Raw genomic sequence first — 17443 nt, 5'->3', positions numbered from 1 at the left:
GATTAAATGCAGTTGCTTGCGATTCTAATGAATCTAAACAGATGTCAGCATATCCCATTTATTCATCAGGCCTTGCAGTATAAATGTAGTACATCAGTGTGGATCTGTTCTAGCAAGTAAAATTTTAGATTGAGCGTCTGGCAGCCTGTGTGTGTGTGTGTGTGTGTGTGTGTGTGTGTGTGTGTGTGTGTTTGTATGCATGCAGAGCATCAGGGATAGAGTAAGAGCCACGTCAGAAGCAGCGCAGCATGACTAAGCCCTCAGATGCATGTTACAGCACATTTTAACACAAATACAAGTTATTCAGGCTGGAGGTCACGTGACACCCCAGATCGTCCAATCCTGACAGACCGCCAGCGAAAGCTGCCAACACCTGGATCCATCTGGATACTCCCCCGTCGCCTGCAACCAAAGCGTGCATATTAAACCTGAAGGACCAATCAGCTGCTGCCCTGCATCCAATCCAGTGGCGTGATTTCACTCTCTCCCACTCGTACCGCCACGGTGCTCGTTAGAGGCCATGGCTAATTAGATTTGCGCCTGAAACTTGAGGTTTCACTCCTCAGACGACCAAAAAATAATTATAAAAAACAAGCGTGACCTTAATAACCAGATGAGAAGGGCCTTGTGGAAAAAGACAGAACGCGTTGCATCAGCGTTTTGTTGATCTGCTTATCCAGCTGTGTGTGGGTGCACACTGAGCTCTGTTCTTCACAATTTCATTTTTCATTTTCTTTATTCTTTCCAGGGATGGACTGGGACTATAAAACAGCCGGAGACAGATGCCAGCCGAATGCTGCTGTTGCATGCTGTTATATAGTTGATTTACTGTGGGATCCAAAAGTCTGAGACAACATTGAAAATTTGGTGTTTTTCCCATTTAAACTTGGGGTTTGGGTCAAAGGTGACAGTAAAGGCATTTATAATGTTACAAAAGATTTCTATTTCAAATGAATGCTGTTCTTTTGAACTTTCTATTCATCAAAAAAATCATAGAAAAAATGTATTTTACAAAAAATATGAAGCAAAACAACTGTTGTCAACACTGTTAATAAATATAAATGTTTCTTGAAATCAGCATATTAGAATGATTTCTGAAGGATCACGTGACACGGAAGACTGGAGTAATGATGCTAAAAATTCAGCTTTGATCTCAGCAATAAATGTTCACATAGAAACAAGTTATTTTAAATAGAAAAAATGTGTCACAGTATTACTGTTTTTACTGTATTTTTGGTCAAATGAATGCAGATTGGTGAGCAGAGGAGACCCCCCCCCCCCCCCCCAAAAAAAAAAATATTAAAAATAATCTTACCAAACTTTTGAATGATAGTATAAAATTTAATAAAAGTATTTCTGGGCAGTTTGTTATTGATTATTTCTATATTTAAATGCAATTAAATGAGACATTACGCATGTCAGCTCTTTTGTAGCCTAATAATCTGTGCAGAAATCATGTTTTAAAAATAAAATAAACATTTATCTGACACACACACACACACATATATATATATATATATATATATATATATATATATAATAACTTGATATATTGTAAATTATTAACTTGAATAAAGTATTGTTTATTTCTTTAATTCCTGAGTCTTTATAGCTCTGTGTTTGTTTTCTGTCCCTCTGTTTCTCCCCCTCCGTTCCCTTGTTTTCTCTCCTCACACGTGGTCCTTCGATCGCTGTCTTCTCTCTTCTTCTTGTTTGTCAGTCAGCAGGATAACGTGCTAACATGCAGCCCTGTTGCTTTTAACACATGTGGAGTGAATGGAGGCGACCTGTGGAGGCCACTCACTGTGAACAGCGGTGTGTGACTGCAAGCAGACTGACTCTGTTGCTGCTGTCAGGTGGAGGGTGAATAACGTGTTAACGACTTAAACCAGTGGAGAGCGAGTGTGAGGACGACCGGAGAGCCAGGTGAGAATGACGTGTTTTGCAGGACCGAGGCAGTGGAGAAAGAATCCACACCGCTGATCTGTATCTAGGCCAGAGACAGAGAACAGCGAGGGTCCTCGAGGGAGAATAAACACGCAACTCGACTCAACGTACAACAACAAGCACTGGATCGGAAGCTGACAGAACACACACCAGCTAGAAAACACAGTCTAATACAATCATCACCATGAAATAAGATCAAAAAATGTGATCCTTTTTATGCACATTCCTGATTCCTGAACAATTCATTGGTGCATGTTATAAAAAAATAAATACAAAAATAAACGTAACATAACTAAAACCAAACCGAAAATCAAGTACGTATATATAAAAAATTATTAGTTGAAATAGATTGAATTGTTAACTGAAATAAAATGTACAAACATGTATTTCATTTAAACTAGTTGGCAATGCAAACTTTTTATTTGTTTTTAACTTGAAGAACTAAAATAACTTAAATGGATCATGTGCAGTGAATGGGTGCCATCAGAATGAGAGTCCAAACAGTTGATAAAAACATCACAATAAATAATCCACATGACTCCAATCCATCAACTAATAACTTGTGAAGCCAAAAGCTGCTTTTTTGTAAGAAGAAGAAAAAACCTCCATCATTAAAGTGTTTTAACTTTAAACCTTCAATTCCAGCAGCTAATATACTACTCCATAATCAATCCATAATAACACTTCCTCCAGTATAAAACGTCCATCCACTGTTGTTCTCTCACATCAAAATCCACCCACCTATTTGTTTACAACTGTTTGGTCTGTTTTTGCTTGTAAACGGTGCTTGATCTGTGGATTGATTGTGGATTATTATGTTTTAATCACCTGTTTGGACACTCATTCTGACGGCACCCATTCACTGCAGACGATCCACTGGAGATGTGATGTAATGCTACATTTCTCCAAATCTATTCTGATGAAGAAACAAACTATCTACAATGTAGATGGCCTGAGGTGGAGTAAATTTTCAGCAAATTAAAATTTTTCGAGGGAACCATAACTTTAATAAAAAACTATAATACTTTTTAAATGATACTGAAGTAACACTGCACAAAGGTCATGAGCTACAGGTTGATGTTAACAGATAGATATTTAGCAATTGGTTTAGGCTATTTCAGGCTTTTTCAGGTAATGGCATTCATAATGATTGAAAAATTACGATTGGAATACATGGAGGTGCTCTTTTAGTCTTCACGTTCCACTCTGTCTGTTACTGAACGCTGCTTTTACAGTCCTATAAATTCCTAAAAAGTCCTACATCTTTTCTTTTTCTATATGCAAGAAAAATAAATGGTGAACAGTATTTCATGTTTACTTTAAAGTAAGTGAATGTGTTTACATGTGTTTACATGTGAAGGTTATTTTTGGGTGAACTGTTGTTGGTTATGGTTATTGCATCTTTTTTTTCACACACACACACACACACACACACACATATAGCTATTTACAGCTTTTGTGTGAGAGAGAGACAGACAGACAACGCTGAATTCAGTAAGGCCGCAGGGCACGGGTTTATTATCTTACACAGGGTGCCTCACAGTGTGTGTGTGTGTGTGTGTGTGTGTCTGTGTGTGTGTCTGTGTGTGTGTCTGTGTTCCATGTAGATTACAGCACAAAGCTTACATGATCTCAGCAGCTAGGAGAGTGTAAATCAGTTCAATTGCATTGAAGAGGGAGAGAGAGAGAGAGAGAGAGAGAGGGAGAGAGAGAGAGAGAGAGAGAGAGAGAGAGAGAGAGAGAGAGAGAGAGAGAGAGAGAGAGAGAGAGATCAGCATCCCTACATGAGGGTTAAATAAAGAAACCTTGAACAAGCTATAATGTTTGCTAGTGTTTTCTGGGTGGCTGTTAGGGTCTAGTCCTGTGGTGCCAGGATGCTTGGATGTTGTGAGTAGGTGTTATGAGGTGTTTCTAGGATATTCCAGATGGTTGCTAGGTATATCCAGTCAAAAGAGCTTGAAAGTGATGTGAAGAAGAAGAACGAAGTCTTAAGTGATTGCATGAATACAACTCATGTTAAGGAGATGCTGTATAGTTGCTATAGTGTTGCTGTGCAGTTGGTTTTGCATCTGCTAGGGTGTAGCTGTGCAGTTGCGAGGGCATTTATTTGCATCTTTTAGGGAATTTGGGTTGTTTCTAGGTAGTTGCTTACTGGCCTAATTCACTGCCAGTCACTGTCTTGTGGTGCCAGGTTAGTTGGGTGTTGTGAGTGGATGCTTTGGTGTTGCTAGCATGATCTGGATGATTGCTAGGTTGATGCTTTCTAGCCCTGGACTTGGATGATTTGTAAGGTTGCCAATGTGTTGCCTTGCTGTTGCTAGGGTGTTCTGAGTAGCACTTCTGGGTTGCTTTCTAGGGCCCAATGAAAAACAACAACAACAAAAAAACATTCTTGCTTATATGGTTTGGTGGCTTAGGAGGGTTTCAGGATGTGTGTATTTGTGTGTAAGTGAGTGAAGATTGTTGGTAGGCAGATTGTCTTTGCACAAACAACTGTATCTGAACAGCATGCATTAATGCAATAATAACATCCTAATCCAGATCTGTAAATCTCCCAGAGTGCTTGTGCATGGGTCATGCTGATGAGTGTTTACATACGGAGCGCTGCGGAGCGTCTTTTCTCCTTGATAAATGATTCTGTATGTGAAAAGGCTGAGTTTCCACTCTGCGCAGCTCACCTTGAATAAGGACGTGCACAACATCTATTTATGTCCCAGTATGTGCTGCCGTTCCTCAACTCAGTTCTTCAGGTTTTGTTCAACAAACACAAAAGCTCACAGAGAGATAATGTTTTGTAGAAATCCACCGTGTACCGGTGAACTTTAGCTAAATGTTAGAAAAAATGAATTATACTGTAGTCCCCGATGTGAGAGCTGCTCTCAAACCACCTGAAGGAAAGTGTATAGATGAAGTCTTAAGGTCAGGGTTTTCAGCTGGTTAAGCTGCAGTAAGATACGTTAAATTGGTTAATCTACTGGAAATTAGGGTAGGTTGAGTTTCTTCGAGGTGTCATCACACCTCTGGGGTTCCCTGGAGTTCACAGCAACCTCTCAGTCAAGAACAGCATTTTTTAATGCAATACAACCATTATGATCCCAGATTCATACTGATTTATATGCACATATATGTTTTTCTATTGAAATAAAGGGTTAGATCACACATAAATGAAAATTCTGTCATCCTTTACTTGTTCCAAACCTATATGAGTTTCTTTGTTCTGTTGTGCACAAAATAAGATATTTTGAAGAACGTTGGTAAGCAAACAGTTGACGGTAGCCATTGACTTCCACGAGTCATATGGGGTATTTGTATGATACTTGTTTGATTGATTTTTGTTCTTTTTGAAGTTTGGCAGCACAAATCACCATCCACTTTAATTATATAGAAAAAGCTGCTCAGACATTTAGCCTGTCATCTCATTTTGTGTTCAACAGAAGACAGAAATAAAGAAAGAGAGATGGAATGACACAAGGGTGAGTAAATTATTACAACATTTCTGCTGAATTAGTTCTTCAAGATTAAGAGCAGGAACTTTAATCAACAGTCAGACTTCAGTTTGATACTCCATACGGTCAGCGTTTTGATTTCTGCTCATTGTTATGTGAAATATCCGCATACTTCTGCTTAATGATTTTAATGATTTATTCTCCTCAGAAAGTGAAGAGGAGCTCAACTCAAGTCCTTGTCAGGAGGTCTCGTGTCTCCTTAGAGAGAGGACACTGGGTCGCAGTCAACAGATGCTAATCTTCTGAATAGGCTTCATTAGCACTTAGCACTTACAACCAGACCAGATGTCACGCCAAACCTATTTTCATACAAATTCGGCTAATTAATTCGTGAAAAAACCTGCTGCTCCTTCAGGGAGATGTGGGAGAAAAGGCATCATGAATCGTTTTTAGATTCCTGTTTCCTAGCGGAGAGTTTGTTGGGAATACAGAGAAAAGGGGAAATCACCATCACAATGGGAAAAACTGTCTCGTGCCTTTCTCTTGCTTATGAAATATGAAAAGACAAGTTGGGCGCTTGTAACACAGGACTGTGGAACGGGCTTCGCTCTGAAATGCTTGCCAAGAATTAATCAGCTGCAAAGGAAAATGATTATGAATGATCCCTGCTCTCTTTTTTAGGGGAGTCTATATCCATTAACGTGTGTAATGCTCTTTAATGAAAGTAAATGATACATTTTGCAGCTGTTGAAATCAGTATCTGAAGAAATTACTTTTCAAAAGCGATCAAACTTGTGTTATCATCTGCCAGGCATAAATCAAATATATGATTCATTAAAACAGTAACTGCCTCATTATTACTGATGTTTATACTTCCATTTTGCTGCTAGCTAGACAAAAAAATAACTATATATATATATATATATATATATATATATATATATATATATATATATATTTTTTTTTTTTTTTTTTTTTTTTTTTTTTGCCTGATATATTACAAATTTGATTGATTTAAAACTGTAACTGTCTCACTATTACTGTTATTAAAACTTTTATTTTATCATCTTCTAGGCGGAAAAAGAAATCAATTTTATTTTTTTTATTTTTTTTGTGTGTTCGATTTATTTATTTTATTTTATTAAAACAGTAAATGCTTCATTATTGCTGTTGTTTATACTTATATTTTATCGGCTACCAGGAGAAAAACAATTATTAAACTTTTGCCTGCTTTATTTTATGCCAGGTGAAAAAAACTAATTAAATGTAATATTTTTTGTCTGTCTGTTTGATTTTTTTATTTGATTTGATTAAAACAGTAACCGCTTCATTATTGCTGTTGTTTATACTAAAAAAAAAAAACTATGAAACTTGCAATTTTTGCCTGTTTTATTGTCTGCTAGGTATAAATCACAAATGTGTTTGCTTTAAACTGCAACTGCCTCATTACTGTTGTTTATACTTATACTTTATCTGCCAGGAGAAAAACTAATAAACTTGCCATTTTTGTGTTTTATTGTCTGCCAATCAAAAATCACATAGTTGATTGCTTAAAGTGCCCTATTATGGTTCTTGAAATAGTTTTTGGAGCCTCCTACAATAGGATTACATGCATGCAAGGTCAAAAAACACTTTTGTTTTCTCAGAATATGCATTTAACAATTTGTTTGAAGCAGTTCAAAGATTTAGTCACTCTAAACCCCTCCTTTCCATGCACAAGCTCTACTCTGATTGGTCAGATGGGCAAGTCTGTTGTGATTGTTCTCCGGCGTATAGCAGTGTTGGAACGACACACTTTTCATTTTAATACTTCTGTATTTAAGTTTAGTTGGTAAATAAACTCTCCAAAATCATAGTCTTGAAGTATGAGTTAAAATATAGATGCAGTGGAGCATAAAGAATATTATAATACTGCGAACCACACCATTGTGCAGACCTGTGAGGCACCAGTTGAGAACATCCAATCTGTTGGACCTCCCTTCTGATACCAGATGATTTCACAGTAAACTAAGCTCTCCTGTGTTCCTCCCTCACTCACTCTGTAGTCCTCACTACCTGTGCAACACAAAGAGCCGTGGGTCAATATCTGCACATTGCATTACTAGACAGTAAATTCAAGTAAAGTCCATTTAGAGCCGTGCCAACACAATTTGATGTGAAGCCATTACAGCGTGCTTGCGTGCTGTAGTGCTCGTCCATCAGAATACCCACAGATGCACTATTAGGACTGTAGTAATTGGTAGTCTCCTCGTCCTCTGCCGCGGACACACTTCAGTAGTGGAGAAACCTTTTTAAGGTTCACTGGCTTTTACAATTAGATGTATTAGCCATAGCAAAAGCAAAATGAAAAAAAGAAAAAATCAATTTGTAGAAGTAGAGAGGCCATTTTTCTTTAAGGGGAATGTCTGGGATGATCAGTTTTTCAGTTGATGAATATTTTGCACTTCATTAGAAAGGCTGACTTCTGTCCACACGACCTGTTGCCAACAAACATGTCTTGTACAGTTTCCTAAGGCCGGAAATACAATACAATACAATATAATATAATATAATATAATATAATATAATATAATATAATATAATATAATATAATATAATATAATATAATATAATATAATATAATATATGTTGAGACTGTAATATTTGTATTGCTATTTTAAATTAATTTTTATTTTTATATACTTTGTTTTAATTTTTAATTTTAACGTTTTAGTAATTTTGCTGTTTTTTTTATTTTAATTGTAAAAAACAAACAACAATAAAAAGACAGGGCAAACACAGGAACACTGACATATCGCTTCAGCTTTTATTTTATTTTAAGGAACTTGTTTGTGTACAAACTTCTGTTAAACATTTTTTAAATCATAAATGTTGATCAATCTTTTTCTGAATGTTGCTTTAACATCCAACAGAACATTTACTGTAGACGAACAAATGCTTTAAAATTTTATTGTCAACCAGGATTATAGTATTGAACTAACACTAGAGTAATAAATAAATAAATAAATAAATAAAATTTCCATTACTAAAAAAAAGAAGGAAAAAAAAAGACTATGACTAAAAGACTAAGTCTCTTGAGATATGAAAGCAATGTTTGTTTGTTGTTTACAGTAGAGGTCTTGCTGACATGCATTGAAGAGTAATACAAAACGGACAGAATAAGACCATAAATAGGACAAGCAAGAAAACAGTCAAAGTTAAATATTTAGAGGAAAGAAGGCTGTTCTTATGATTAGTGTGAAGTTAACAAGAGAGCAGTGGTGGTGTTTTATTGTGCATTGCATGTTCTCTGAACCCATCACATTGAAGAGCGCTCCAGACACGATTAGCTTCATGGCTCTGGGCAAACATGGCATGCTGAGGAAGCATTGTGCTCATTACAAATCTCATTCATGTTGCTCCCTGCATCTCTTTTTTTCAAACCGGCCACACTGGCCACCCACCAGCTCCCCCCGGCAGGGCCAAGTCCATGCACACTGCTCCGCTTTAATGTGCTCCAGCCTCGCCGCTGCTCAAAGAGGAAGAACATTAACCAACACCTCTGGCTAATTTGCTTAATTTCTGTAAATGAGGCCTTTGGACTCTGGAGTGACATTTAGGTGGAGTGGATGGTATTATAGTCTGGTGCTGCAGCCTGGGGCAGCTGGATGGGTATTAAACCCGAGCTGCTCCAAGTGGGATAGGCTTCTCCAAGTAAAAGATAGATTGTTGATTGGTTGGTCAGTGATAGTTTCGGGTAAACCATCTGTTTATAGTTAGTATGTTTTAGTTAGTAACAGTTGGCACAGTCTGTCCAGTTCCCAAAGAGTTTTCCAAACAGTAAGCATTATGGGTTATTTGGTTGGTTGGATAATAAAAAACATATTTTTTTTTATAACTCAAAGCTCTGCACAAGAATACGATCAAATAGAAAATATGCAAACCATGCATTAATAAAAATTAAATACAAACATAGATAAAATAACAAATAAAAACAAACGCTGAAAAATTCAGTAGGTGAGTCTAAAAATATGAGAATTACAAAATAATCAGGTAAAGGCTACCCTAAAATGGGAAGATTTTCAACGGATTTACTTGCCTAATCTTGGCAGGTAAATAATTCCAAGGTTTTGGAGCAATCGAAGAAAGAAAGGATGGTTACTGTTAGTTTCAGCTAAACCTAAAAGTTAGTTGGTTAGTGAGTTGGTTTGTTACTTTAGTTAGTAACCGCTATCACAGTTTCTTCAGCTCCCAGTTTCCAAATGATAAGCATTATGGGATTGCTGGTTGGCCTGTGTTGGTTTCAGGTTAACCATTACTTAGCTGGTTATTGAGTTGCTTAGTTACATTAGTTAGTAACATTTGGCACAATCTGTTGAAAAGATAAGCAGTGTGGGTTGGTTGGATAGTTGGTTAGTTTCAGGTAAACCATTATTTAGGGTTGTTAGTTTGTTTAGTTATTAACAGTTGGCAGAGTCTGTCCATTTCCCAAAGAGTTTTCCAAACGAAAAGCATTCTGGGTTGGTTGGTTAATGTACCGTAAGTTTCAGGTAAACCATTATTTAGTTGGTTTGTTAGTCAGTTAGTTAGTTTAGTTAGTAACAGTATGTCCAGTTCCTATAGAGTTTTCCAAACAATAAGCATTCTGGGTTGGTTGGTGATAGTTTCAAGCAAGTTAGTTAGAAAGTTAGTTGTTATATAGGTTAGTTAGTCACAGTTGGCACAGTATTGTCTTGTTCCCAGTATTTGAGTATTTTTCAAACGATAAGCATTCTGTGTTAATTGGTTAGTGTTAGTTTCAGGTACACTTTTAGTTAGTTAGTTAGTTGGTAAGTTAGTTGGTTAGTAACAGTTAGCACAGTATGTCTAGTCCCAGAGTGATAAGCAAATGATAAGCATTCTGGGTTGTTTTGTGTTAATTTCTGGTAAACAGTTAGTTAGTTAGTTAGTTAGTTAGTTAGCTAGTTAGTTTTTAGTTAGTTTGCACAATATGTCCAGTTCCCAGCGATTTTCCAAATGATAAGCTTTGTTGATTGGTTGGTTATTTACTGTTAGTTTCAGTTAAACAGTTAATTGGTTGGTTATTTAGTTACCATCTGTTTGTAGATAGAAACAATAATAATTAAAATATGGATAGATGGATGTATAGATAGGCAAGATTTAAGTTAAAACATCTGTTTGTAGATAGTTAATCTTAGTTTGAAACAGACCATCTGTTTGCAGATAGATATTTAGGTAATAAGAGTTAGTATCTGTTTACAAACACATATGATGATTCGTTCTTCTTGTGTCTTCTCTCTCTCGTACCCTCCTTCTGTTTCCTGTTGTCTCCTGCTGTCTGTGTCTCTTTCATCAGGTGTTGTCTTTGATCCATGGCAGATCTCTCTCCATCATCTCTTCATGTGTCACTCACGGCAGAGCCGTACTGCGGAGTCGGGTCAGCGCCGCAGCAGAACTCTGAACACGCTCTTCGGTTCCTCCAGGACACTGACAGTCAGCGCTGCACCAGAAAGCACGTCAATCACCATGTTTGAAGGTTCTTGACACTTCATCAAAGCTGTTGCTCCTGAAGAAGCCTCACCAGCTCGTCTGTAAGTCGAGTACTTATGGAATGACTTTTAAAACAATACACAACAAGCATACAATAGCATCTTGAATCTAAGTTCGCTGACAGCACTACTTGTTGACATGCACTGCCTTCAAAGCACAAAAAATCTGCTCAACGGGTGGTGCAACATCACTCACGTATGACTAACATAACCCAACACAGCCCTTGAGAAGTGTTTGTGGTTCTAAATGAAGTTTTACATTTGGGAGATGATGCATTCTTTTCACATTCTGTTTCATTCACAGTCTCCTTCCTCTTCTGCAGGCAGTCCTCAAAAACATCATCACAGGATTCATTTCGAGGAGAATTACAAAAAAAGAAGCAATGTGCATTATTCAAATTGATGCACAGCCTAAACGGATATTGATCGCACACAGCGATTAAAGAGCGGATAAATCTGAGCAAATAAAGCATGCTTTGCTGAGCGAAAGGATGACGGAGAGCATCAGTATGGGAGGTTGAGGACAGAATCATAACCAGAAACGGCAGTGTTTGACCTCTGACTCCAGGTAACATTAGATATCAGGATGATATCTGGCCACTGTGTACAGTTTACTGTATAATTTTCTCAGTAAATACCCACACAACCTACTACATTTACCAAAATGTGCAGTACACACTCCATCTGCTCTGGTTGTGTGTGTTGTGTATGCGTCGAAGTCTCACTTAACCTTTATGTTCAATATTAGATGCTGTTTCCTTATGCTCTTTACTAGAATTACTCCTGCGGTTTAGATATTTTTACAATCAGTTTTAGTGCTTTACAGTAACACACAACTGTAGTTATATTTAGTTTTGCTCTTAACATGACATTTCAAAGTAAACAGGCCATACCAATGTGTGTGTGTGTTTGTATGTGTGTATATACACACACACACACACACACATTAACTGGATCTTAGACATATAATCTGGATAAGTTTAAAAGGATAGTTTACACAAAAATAAAAATGGACTTTTTATTCTGTGAATGTTTCTTTCAAATGTAACTTTTTTTAAAATATTGTCTGAACAATTTATTGTGTTGAATGCATTCATCAATCTCAATTATTCAAACTTTTTTAAATACATTTTCAGATTTTATACATTCTTTTCTTTCTCTTTTTCTTATTTTAGGATTGTACTTTTATTTAAAGGACTTTTAGGATTTTACAGGATGTAAAAGTGTCCGATGTTTTGGTACCATGGTCAGTGGGGTGGACTTTATTAGGGCCCGAGCACCGAGGTGCGAGGACCCTCTTGTATCTGCTTTGTTTTTTAGGGCTCAAGCCCGAAGGGGCGAAGAGCCCTATTGTTCCCCTAAGGATTATTCTTTTTCTTATTATTATTATTATTTTTTTTATTTTTTATTAAACCTTCCGGGGGTTTTTGGGGGCCTTAACATGCTCAAAAACTCTTGAAAATTGGCACACACATTGGAATCTGCGGCCATTAGGACGCCACAGAGACTGGGACCCGGGCGTGGCACAGGGGCTCTACAGCGCCCCCTGGAACACAGTCAGAAATCTTGAACCATAGCTCACACACACTTGCATATATTTATATGAAACTCAGTACACTTGTAGATCTCATTGAGCTTAACAACTTTCGCGCTCTATGTCAAAGGCTCCGCCCAACAGGAAGTCAGCTATTCATGGCTGTTTAAAAAAAGCATGCTCTGGAATTTGATATACTTGTCATAGGTTTTTTACTTGTTTGCCACCAAACTCGGTGAACATGATCTCAAGACATTGGGGATGAAAAATTGCGAGGGGATTTTTGATATCTCGAACGGTTTGCCCGTGGCGAGGCGTTGAAATTAGGGCAAAAAGTGAGAAACAGGAAATGCCTAATAACATCCACATACATTGCCTGAGTTTGATCAAACTTCATCGGTTTTTTCGATGTATGATACCGATCGTATATATGTGACTATTAAGAGTCAACGTTATAGCGCCACCAACTGGCAGCAGGAAGTGAGTCATTTTCAAAATGCTTTGAATTCAGCATCTTATTTTTACTCGATTTGCTTCAAACTTCATCAGAATAATGTCAAAACATGGCCGATGTAAATCTGTTGTGGGGATATTGATATCTTATATATTGTTGCCATGGCAACGTGTCAAACTTGAATATTCTGTTATGGTGATTTTGAGGCAGATAACAACCTCAGATTTACATGAAACTCAAAACACATATCAGTATTCTTGATAGCTAGACAATGGAAAAAGCTTTTAAAAGGGCGTGGAAGAGGCACTCTATAGCACCACCTTTTGTCAAAAGTGGGGGGGTTAGTTTTAGCTACAGACACCAAACTCGGTACAAAAATTGTTCTTATCAAGACGGACAACTTTCTAATTCACAGTCATCAGCTACGATCAACAGGAAGTCAGCTATTTTGATTTGAATGTGGATTTTTTTTTTACATTTAGCTGTGAATTAATGCATACTGCTCAGAGGAGAGTAACACTATACACACCAAACTTTGTCTACATGATGCCAAAACATTTTAAACAACTTAAATTGCCAATGGATTTTGGATAGCTTGAACGGTTTTGTCGTGGTGATTTTTTTAAATGACAGTAAAAATGGAATTATTAATTGTCCTGCATTTTTAGATTCCAAACACTTCAAAACCTTTTTTCATACAGAAAAAAAGTCATTCTGAGTAAATATGGATAGTTTCACGACTTTACAACACTGTATGGATAACAGAAAATTAAAAAACTGTCAGACATCTCATCTCACTCTGTCCCTCTGTTTGAGTATGTGCTTCAGACTTCCATTGTCTGAGAGAAATTGCGCCCCTACAGGTTCAATTCCCGGACTTTTACTTTCAATTTTAAATCGGTTAAAAATACAAATAAATACTTAGATTTAATTCACACTGACAAGCTAAACCAACATATCTGATTATTACCGGTTCAGGACTCATGGATAAATTATTTCTGGCCAGAGATACGTGAGAAATAGGAGAGATGAATCACCGCTGTGATCACGAGCGTCTGGAGTAAAGAGCTCAGAAAAAACGAATTTATTCCTGTTTTAAAGCTTTTAAAAATAAATTATTACAGCGATATCACACAATCAACCAATTATAACACACCAAGAGCTAAATTCAGATGTTTTTGAACTGTTTGTGTGAAAATGAAATATTTGTGGCTGCCTATATGAAATCACTGCCTCCGATCAGCGCGTACAGTGTCGAGCTCAAAACAAACGAATTTATTCTTGTTTAAGAGCTTTTTTAAATAAAATATTACCACAAATGCACACAATAAACCCATTGTAACACAACAAGAGCTAAATGCAGGTGTTTGTGACCCGTTTAAGTGTGAAAGACTATTTGAAAGCATGACTGGCAGAATAACATATATCTCTTGAGCTGCAGGATTCTGGCTTTCGTCGTACGAACGAACACATCACGGACAAGATTATTTCAAAACACATAATAGCTTGGCGAATATAAACGAAAACAGCCACGTGAACATAAACTGTTGAGAAATAAATCTGAAGTGGATCTACTGGATTTTAATATTAAGTGACCGCATATACCAGCTGCTTCTGTCTTCAATTTTAATCTATATAAAAAATTAAATTCATTCATCTTGGCTGCTTTTTTTTAATGTGTAAACGTATTTATTTATTTATTTATTTATTTATTTATTATTTTGCTCTAACAACAATTAATCTATATTTAATTAAATCAATTACATTTTATTTTACATTTGATTTGTCCATTTCTGCATCTAAACGCCTAAAAACCTAAAACATGCTCTATTATACTATTGTTAGCAATTTCTTTATCGTCCAATTTATCTGGTGTACACTTTTATTTTCATAATAAACTTGTTTGTTAGATTATACACAGTTACAGTGGTCTATAATAAATATTAACAGGTTTTATTCAAGCTGTTTAGAATGATTGCAGTAGGCCAATTTTTTTAAATGTAAATAAAATAAAATTAAAAAAATTAAATAAATAAATAAAAAACATTGGAAAACAATAACTGTTGTACATTTTTATACATTTTGTATAATTTCATAGTTTATGCATTATAGTTATAAAAACAAATACATTTAGCCACTCACATAGAAATCTTAAAGGCCTTATCCTTTTCTGACAGTTTTAGGGATTTTTAAAAATCCTAAAAAACCTTATTTGTGCTGCAAATAATAATTTCAAACTCAAAAAGTAAATATTCAGTTCATGCTTTATAAAGCCTTGTCCCAATATTAATAGTCAGTAGTAAGCAGTTTATAAATACAGCTATAAAAAGTTTGTTCTTGGTTTATAAGCACATTTATTAAAAAGGAGAGTAAAGGGTCAGTTATCTTCCTATGAAAAATAAAAAAATAAAAATAAACAAACAACAACACAGATTGATACAGAACTCAGAAATTGTATTGTGGATTTATGATAAAATCAGCCTGTAAATGAATTCATACTCCTCCAAGAAGACACAAGTAGTTCACACCAAACTTTTTTAACATGAAGCTAATATACTGAAGATGTTAAATTGCGAATGGGTTTAGGATACCTTAAATGGTGTGGCCATAGCGATTTATTAAAGTAACAAAAAAAAAAATACAATCGTTATTTTACTATATCTTTAAAATTTTTCATTCCAACTCTTCATAATTTTTTATATACGTAGAAGTCATCATTTGAAGGAAGCACAGTAAGCTTCATAGCTTTATCATTTTCAAGAGCCAGCATAAAATTAAAACTATCATAACTTATAAATCAAGCTTGCAATTCTTACTACCAATAATGGCCACCAGATGGAGCTATAGGAATACTTTTAAATAATTATTGTAAAACAAGTATGATTTAAATCATTTATAGAAATCTTTCAAAGAAAAATAATATGTATTTTATGTATTTTACTGATAAAATGACCCTCACTTAATTAGAATAACAAGCTGAAGTATTGTGAACTGTATATTAAGAATAATTCTTTATAAGCTTTATGGACAGATACGTTTTGAGTGACTCTTGAAGGTTCAGCACCACATCCTCTTTTACCACTGTTTAAAGAATTTATCTTACAGAACAGGTGCGAATGAATTTTGGATAGCTTGAATGGTTTTGTCGTGGTGATTTTTTGAAATAACAGTAAAAAAGGAACCAGTAAATGTCTTTTATTTTTTTAAAGTGCAGCTTCTAAACACTTCAAAAAAATTTACACATAGAAGACCAGTCATTCTGAGGAAATATGCATAGTTGCATGACTATACAACATTATATGGATGATAGAAAATTAAAAAACTATCATACATCTGATGTCACTCTGTCCCTCAGTCACTGTGGTTAATGTGTGTGTGTGTGTGTGTGTGTGTGTGTGTGTTAAGTGAATTAGGTGTGAAACTATCAGGAAACATTTAGTCTCCAGCACCAACATTTTACAGAACTGCCACTTTCCTGGAGTCTCAGAATTACAATGTGTCAGGTTCTGAGAGATCTAAGATTCCCAAAAAATTATTTAATTAGAATACCATGAAGTATTGTGAAATACTATATATTAAGACTTTATATATAGGCTTAATGAACAGATTAGAGTGACTCGTGAAGGACCAGCACCACCTCCTCTTGTCCGATGGTTTGAGGAATATATCTTCCAGAATCCGGGATTAAGATTTAGGAGCTCATTTTTATTCCACCTTCTTTCCTGAAAGTCTGTCTTGCAGAATTGACTAAAAATTAATCTTCACATTAATTCCTAATTCTTTTGCAATTCTTTTGTCAGTTCTTCTTGACCTGTTTTTCTCTTCCAGCTTTCCTGGAGTATTGTATAGCACTCATAAATGATTAAATAAAAAGTAATGGTAGTTATTAAGATTGATATGGTTTGGAATTGGTAAAATGTGCTTGGAAAAAAATCACAATAAAACAATGTTTTAATGTTTAAGTTTGGAATATTAACTGACATGAATGAATGATATATAAATATAGTTCATGTTAACACAATGTTTATAAATGGAATCTTATTGTAAAGTGTTACTAAAGTTTTATATATATATATATATATATATATATATATATATATATATATATATATTGTTCTGTGAATGTGATTTTAAAGTCTAGATGATTCGAATTAACCCTTTAACTGCCATATTCTTTAAAACCTCACTGCCAGAGGGATATTGTGAATGCATGTGCCCGCTGGGCACAGTTTACCTGATGCCACCGGGGTGGCGATGGCATTGGTGGCTTGAGCCCGCCATCGCTGCTTGCAGCTATATTTATTATTATTATTCTTCTTCTTCTTCTTCTCCCGAATGAATCGCATTTTTGAGGGCTTTAACATGCTCAAAAAGTCATGAAACTTTGCACACTCGTCAAACCTGGTGAAAATTTTCGTCTGATATAGGATTCAGAAGAGGGTGTGGCAAAATGGCTCGACAGCGCCACCTATACCAAGAAAATCAACAGCCTTCCAGCTATGTTTCACGTACATGCACGAAAATTGGCACACAT

General features: G+C 35.8%; 1 protein-coding gene across 3 annotated transcripts in view; it reads left to right on the top strand.

Annotated features, from left to right (window-relative positions):
• LOC127935318 (60S acidic ribosomal protein P1-like) overlaps positions 1–17443 on the top strand; it is a 568794-nt gene that overhangs the window by 504791 nt on the left and 46560 nt on the right. Inside the window, exon 5 of one of the 3 annotated variants that reach the window (XM_052533088.1) lies at positions 3239–3249. The exons of the other annotated variants lie outside the window; for them this stretch is intronic. The gene's annotated coding sequence lies outside the window, so the exon portion shown is untranslated. Of the gene's footprint in view, positions 1–3238; positions 3250–17443 lie in introns of those variants that run through there. 3 annotated transcript variants of the gene reach the window in all.

Source organism: Carassius gibelio, chromosome A19, assembly GCF_023724105.1.
Source record: "Carassius gibelio isolate Cgi1373 ecotype wild population from Czech Republic chromosome A19, carGib1.2-hapl.c, whole genome shotgun sequence".
Lineage (NCBI taxonomy): Eukaryota > Metazoa > Chordata > Actinopteri > Cypriniformes > Cyprinidae > Carassius > Carassius gibelio.
The sequence above is the reverse complement of the archived record's forward strand: the minus strand, read 5'-3'. Positions and strand labels throughout refer to the sequence as shown.